Genomic DNA, 6,964 nt, shown 5'->3' with positions numbered 1-6,964 from the left:
GCGAACGATACAGACAATCGTTCAGACAATCGTTCATACATCGTTCAGTGTAGGGGCCCGTTTAAATTAGCGGGAGACGCCAGAACCCGTCCTAACTCGGAACCCAAACGAGAGGTAGTCCCATTCGACGATTCCTAGGATGGGGTTTTTGACCCAGTACACGGCGCCTTCCCTTAGGACTTCTGAGCCGACGGCTTTCGGTACACCAAATGTTATGGAGTCTGAATAGGCTCCATAACAAATGGAAGGCCCGAGGTGTTTACTTTGGACAATCCAGGCGTCGGAGAGAGCAACATGCTTTGAATGACTAATGAATAATTGTTTTGTGATTTGAAACACTATTATTTTTATGTAGCTTTTATGACAATTTCAGAAACTCTTTGTAACTTTGTATTTGTGTTATGCTTAATAGACAAGCTTTCTTTTAGACCAGATATTATTATGAATGTAAAAAGCCTTTTGAGTTATTTTTAAGAACCAAATATATCCAAAACGATAATCACAACAATTCCAGGATCCTTGAAGCTTCTATGACACCTTCATGTTCCCAAAGAAACTTGCAATGATCAAGAACTTTTTCTTCGATCTTCATTTAAAAATCATTTAGTGTGTATAAAAGGAATGTTAATTTTTATTTGAGGTATAACTAAAATTTCTTTCTAAAAAGAGTACTCTTGTAAGAGGTGTGGTTCTTAAAATATTTCTATTAATCGTAATTTATATTAGGATGGTTAATTACATTACACAATATTATTCAAAGGCTCTCTGATACCGCCTAGGCATATGACGCTAGGCAACCTCATCAATCAATCAATAAACATAAAGTAAAACTTATTTATGGGATTCTCATCCCTTAAGGGTATACCCTTCTCCAATGGCGGGTGGGCCACGGGTTTTGTCTTTGGGTGGTACAGATATTCTTTTTTCTTATGTTTCAAATACATATATATATATATATATATATATATATATATATATATATATTATATATAATATATATATATATATATTGGAGTAGGTAGATGCGTTCTGTCTTTTTTTTTATCCATTTATTTAGCGCCGACGTTTCGTATAAGTTTGATACATTTTCCAGGCTGAAATGATTGCACATCAATTGCGTATAAGTAAAAGATACACACAATGTTTACCAACACCAAAATTAAAACCTTTTTAATAAATTAAGAATAAAAACAGAATAAAACCAGAAACACAAAATAACAGTGAAAGGGCTAGGAACGAATACAGAGAAACAAATTAATAAAAAAAAATAATAATAATAGATATATAATAATAACAAATCATAATAATAATAATAATAATAGAACGAACAAGGCACCTACACCTACCTACAGTGGTAGCGTAAAGAGAACTGACACGAAAAATTGTTATGGAGAATAGTGTATAGGCAATAAACAGTTGGGTGGAAGACGACTGGTGGTTAAGAGAAGGTACAGTTAACTTAATCATTATTGATTCAAGGGTGGTTAGTTCGTCTATATGTCGGGTTCTTCCTACGATATTAAAATGACTGGCATCTATGTGTGTTTTGCAACTTTTTTGACTGTGATTTCTTATGTTAGATTGTTCTGGATTTGATAGTAGACAACCCGTTCTATAACTAATACCTTGATGAGAGGAAATTCGGACTTTTAGCAGCCTCCTGGTGCAACCGATGTAAGTGCCGAGATCACATCTGGGACAATTATACTTATAAACGACACGGAGGCAAACAGGGGCTGATCTTATCCTAACTTGGAAGAGTGAGCCGAAATCCAGGGGGGTTTATATTGGAATTAGTTTTTTAATTTAAGGGCAGGCAATTTGCTCATTGAATAGGTTTGATGCATTTTTTCCTAAATTTATTATTGGATGAGAAAGGGAAATCTAGCAAATATACGGTGCTTGGGGACACTATGGACTATTGGGGGTGGATTGAATTTCAGGTTAAGTAGCTTATTAAGGGGTCTATGAAAAATTGCTGGAGGGAAATAATTATCCTTAAAGTAGTCAGTAAGGAAAGTCACTTCAGTATGAAAGGTAGACCAGCTTGATGTCAGATTAATGGCTCTATGGAGGAGAGTTGACACGGAATTCAATTTAAAGTAAAAAAAAACATGAGCGATAAAAATTGGTCCCCAGGCCAGTAAAGGTGTTTTTTCTATAAATACCAGTATGAAAGCCAGACTTGTCCTTGGATATCCTCACATCAAGGAACGGAAGTGAATTCTGTGTTTCTGTTTCAACCGTAATCTATTGTTATGGTGTTGGTTATTTAAATACTCAAGAAAGGTATCAGCATGGTAATTACATCTGAACAAGGCGAAAGTGTCATCTATGTAGCGTCTATAAAAGAGTGGGCGGAAATTAGGGGGCCATACATCTAGAGCTCGCTCCTCCAGGGAGCACATAAATATGTTAGCAAAAGTAGGACACAGAGGGCTTCCCATGGCCAGGCCCACAATCATTCCCATTTTGCTGTTGGTCACAAGGTGTAGCATAAACTTGGAGCAACCATCTGACAAGATAGGAGTAACGATTTCTAATTTGATGCTTCTGCAGAGCCAATCAGTCGTTTGGGTTGCAGACTATCTGCCACCTCTACCCTCTTGTCAGCGTTGATAATGTAAACCACTGTCTGCGGTCCTCATTATAGTGGAATCAAAACCCTTTTTTCTTTGTGACAAAGTGTTTAGTCCAATCCGCTAATCTGATACTGATCACACTGCAAAGTTTGTGCGACATCTATAATCTTGTCATTAAGCCAATCATTATGATTAAGCCCTTTTGAAGTCCAGTGAGATGAAAAGAAGGTAACCAAATTCCATGATTATTTTTGCACCTCCATGCAAATGAATTTCATAGAAAAAATATAACAAACTCTACTTGGATGACGCCCGTTACATGACGGGATCTCCAACTCACATCAACCTTAACTCTTTTCATAATTAAGCCTCTGAAATGTACCCACATTTTATACAATTACACATTGTGCTTCCAGCTCTTTATCTACTCGCTTCTTAACTACATAATGAAGCATCTGAAATGTTTTACCCACATTTTATACCTCACATATTGTGCTTCCAGCTCTTTATCTACTTGCTTTGTTTGTTGTTCGTTCTATAACTATTTACCTCCTCTGTATCACCGAGAACCAGTTTTGGAACTTTAATTTCTCGACGGTCTTCTTAAACAATAAATAAATAAATAATAAACTGCCATGCTCTTCATAGAAAGCCAACATTTCTCGTAGGATTTAGCAAAGATTACAAAATTATTCACCCTAGTTTGTGTACTACAATGATTTATCTAGATAGAGTCGAAGTATTTACATCGCACGGATGGATGAAAATTGCATTAATAGTTTAAATTAGTGAAACCCAAAAGCGTCTCCGAAGGCAATGATTTTAGTGGTTTTGTCACCCATTTTCAATATATGAATCAAAACACCGATCAATTCTCTCTCTCTCTCTCTCTCTCTCTCTCTCTCTCTCTCTCAAGAAAGAACGTCCTTTGACTTATCTACCTGGCTGTAACGTATTATGATGCAATTTAGACATTTCATTGCTTCAAAAGTAGGGTCTCTGCGACTTCATCTCTCCGCTCCCCTTCCCAGCTCTCATATTCTGGAGATAACAAACGTTTTGGTGCATAAGTAGAGTGCAGTGACGAGGCCCCTAAGGGAAAACATGCTTTGGCGTCAAAAAATTATGGTGTTAGAGAATGTAAACATTTTGTTAGTAACTATAAAAATTGCTCTGTTGCTATTATTGTGGATAAATATATCTCTTTTATTGGCGTAAGTAATGAATATATATATATTATATATATATATATAATATATATATATATATATATATATATATATATATATATATATATCATATATATATATATATATATATATACTATACATATATATATATATATATATATATATATATATATATATATATATATATTGTTAGAACTTTTATTTATGCTTTTCTGTTTGTAATTAGCTTTAGTTTACCCTATTTTTTCGTTTACTTTAGCATCCCCTTCAGGGATTTAGTTTTCTTCCTCCACGTTATTTTTTGAATTTTCCGCCTCCTGTTTTGGATCCTTGGCTTGTTTATTCTCAGAGTCCTGTTTTTGGTCTCCTTGGATCATTCCGAGGTGACTTTGGAAGTCCCTGTGCCTTGGTAAGCAGTGTGTTTCTGGCCTTTCGTGATATACGACTTCTTTGGACTACTTCAAGTACAACTCCGTAATTCTGGAAGAATTTTTGTTATTTGGAGCTGGAGTCGTCCACATCGCTGCGACTTCTCCTCTTGCTGTAGCCTTGGGCCAGTATTTGCCTGGGGGACCCCACTGAGTGCAGGTATAAGTCATCACATTTTTTATTGATGCTGAGGGACGTGAGGCCATTGTGTTATAGTCAGGCCTGACTTTGGACCTCGTAAGGCTGTCCCTGTCTAGTAGCCTTTATCTACGGACGTTGACGTGCTGGGAAGAATAGTTCCTGTCACGTTTAATATCTGCTGATGCCATGCCCCATAGTTCAGCAGTTCCTGTTTCACTCTAGGATCTCTGTGGAGGTATAGTCTTTTGGTGGCCACCGTGTGTTAGAGGAAGGGATTTCCTTTAGATTTGTAAATCGTTAGGTTTTCTATCTGGCCGACATTTCTTGTTTCTTTCAGAACCCCCTTTTATTTGGTATGTATGGTTTATGTGCTATCTTTAATGGTGTAGGAGATTTGCTTTAATTTTGTTTTCACTGTGTGATTGACATTCATTTATTATTGTATTTTCAGAGGTTCTGTTAATCATTTCTTACTTTAGCAAATTTTGTAATAAACTTTAAGATTTTATTTATGGTATTTGTATCCCTCAATATTAATAAGCGCACACTGTAGGTTTATTTCACTCTCTGTGACTCTAACTTAGAGAACACCTGTTGAAAAGATAATGAGTGGTTCAGTTTTTTCTGAATTGATGTTTAGACCTTTGTGAGGGTCCATAACATATTTTTGGCGACCTTATTGCCAGGATCTCCGATCCTGTAAGGTGTTTCTAAGTGTGCGGTATTAATTTTGTATTGGTTATTGGCATAAGGTCTAGCACCTCTAGTATTTTGCATCTGGCTTTGTAAGTTTCATTATTTCTTCATAATGGAGACTGCTGCTATTTTGGATATAATCAGTGGAGAAGGCTGGGTAAGAGAGGTTGGCTTGATCTAAATAGGGATGAATTGATTACTGTGGCTAATTATTTGGACTTAGAGTTTTGACCCCTCCCTATCAAAAAAGGGTTGTTATTGTTCCAACCATTTATGAAAATGTTAGGTCTGTAAAACCAGATGGTGATAAGGAGGCGAAATCGGTGGTAACTGTGGAATTGTTTGGAAAGACAAATTCAGTTGCAGACTTTAGAGGTTTGAGATGGGAAAAGTTTAGGGCAGAGGAGAGAGAAAGAAAGAGAGTTCGAAAGAGAAAAAAATGGGGGGCTAACCCGTCTTCTCCCTCGCCGCCTCCTCCCCTGAGTCGTCTCTTGGTCCAGTGATTAATTTGGTACAGGCATTGAAATTTGTTCCCACGTTTCAAGAATCTAATGTAGCTGAGTTTTTTTGTGTCCTTTGAGAGAATGGCCGCTAGGCTGCAGTGGCCAGTAGAGCACTGGACTACCTTTAATATAAGAGTAAATTTATTGGGAAAGCACAGAAGGTGTATGTAACCTTGTATGAGAGTCTGGCCTCGGATTAACGAGAACGTTAAGGCCATTATATTAAAGGCATATGAGTTAGTCCCGGAAGCCTATAGACAGCGTTTTCGGAACTGGCAGAAGACTGATGATCAAACCTTTTGTAGAGTTTGCCAGGGGAAACAACAGTTTGCCGAGGACTGGTTTATGTCGAAGGAAGTCGATAGTTTTGATAAGTTTGAAAGAATTATTGTTAATTGAGGAATTTAAGCGATGCGTTCCTGATAAGTTAAAATCTCATTTGGAAGAAGAAAACTGGATAAATTGCAGGAGGTGGCTGTAACTAGCGACGAATATATTTTGTCTCACAAAGTTGAATTTCAGAATGATTACTTCAGAAGGCATGTCTGGTTGGAATAAGTCTAGCCGTAGTAATAATAATGTCTCTTCCAGGAATAATAATTATGCCTCTTCCAGGAATAATAATAATGTCTCTTTCAGGAACAATAATAATGTCTCTTCCAGGAATAATAATAATGTTTCTTCTAGGAATAATAATGATACTGTGTTTTCCAGAAAGGCAGGGAATAGTTATGAGACTGGGAAAGGTATAGTTTGTTTCTTTTGTAAAAAAAGGGGTCATGTTAAAAGTAGGTGTTTCGCTTCAAGAAGTCTCGACAGTTTCTGCAAAGACCGGTAATGGGTGTAGGAAACAATGAAGCTGAGTCTGTTTAAAACCAAAACGGGAAATCAATGACTAGGTGGCAGTTTTGGTAAATTCATCTCTGAGGGTTGTGGTGGCAACTGTTGGTTCATCCTTGGAAAAAGGGGGTGCAGCAAATTTTGAGAGATACGGGTGCTGTGCAATCTTAATCTTGAGAGAGGCGCTGCCAGTTGATTTTGAAGCTTATGAGGAAGGAATTTGTAATCTTGACAGGTTTTCCAGATTCGGTGGAGTCTTATCCCATCGGCGATTTTTGTTTGAAACTGTCCGTCATTCTCAGGAACCATTAAATTGGCTATTGTGGAAAAATTCCCTGTGAAAGGTGTAGATGTTGTCTTGGGTAACGACATAGGTTATAAAAACACAACTTGTCCTATTTTGATGGTAAATCCCGAAATTTCTGTGGTCACTCGTTCACTAGCTAGGGTTGTTAACGCTGCAGAGTCAACAACCAATTTAGATTTAGTAGTCTAGAAAGTAGTGGTAGTGGTAGCAGTAGTAGTGATAATATAGTAGATAGTTTAGTTAAACCAAATTGGACAAGGAGAGCTTATCAAAGCA

Source organism: Macrobrachium nipponense, chromosome 37 (assembly GCF_015104395.2).
Source record: "Macrobrachium nipponense isolate FS-2020 chromosome 37, ASM1510439v2, whole genome shotgun sequence".
NCBI lineage: Eukaryota > Metazoa > Arthropoda > Malacostraca > Decapoda > Palaemonidae > Macrobrachium > Macrobrachium nipponense.
The sequence above is the reverse complement of the archived record's forward strand: the minus strand, read 5'-3'. Positions refer to the sequence as shown.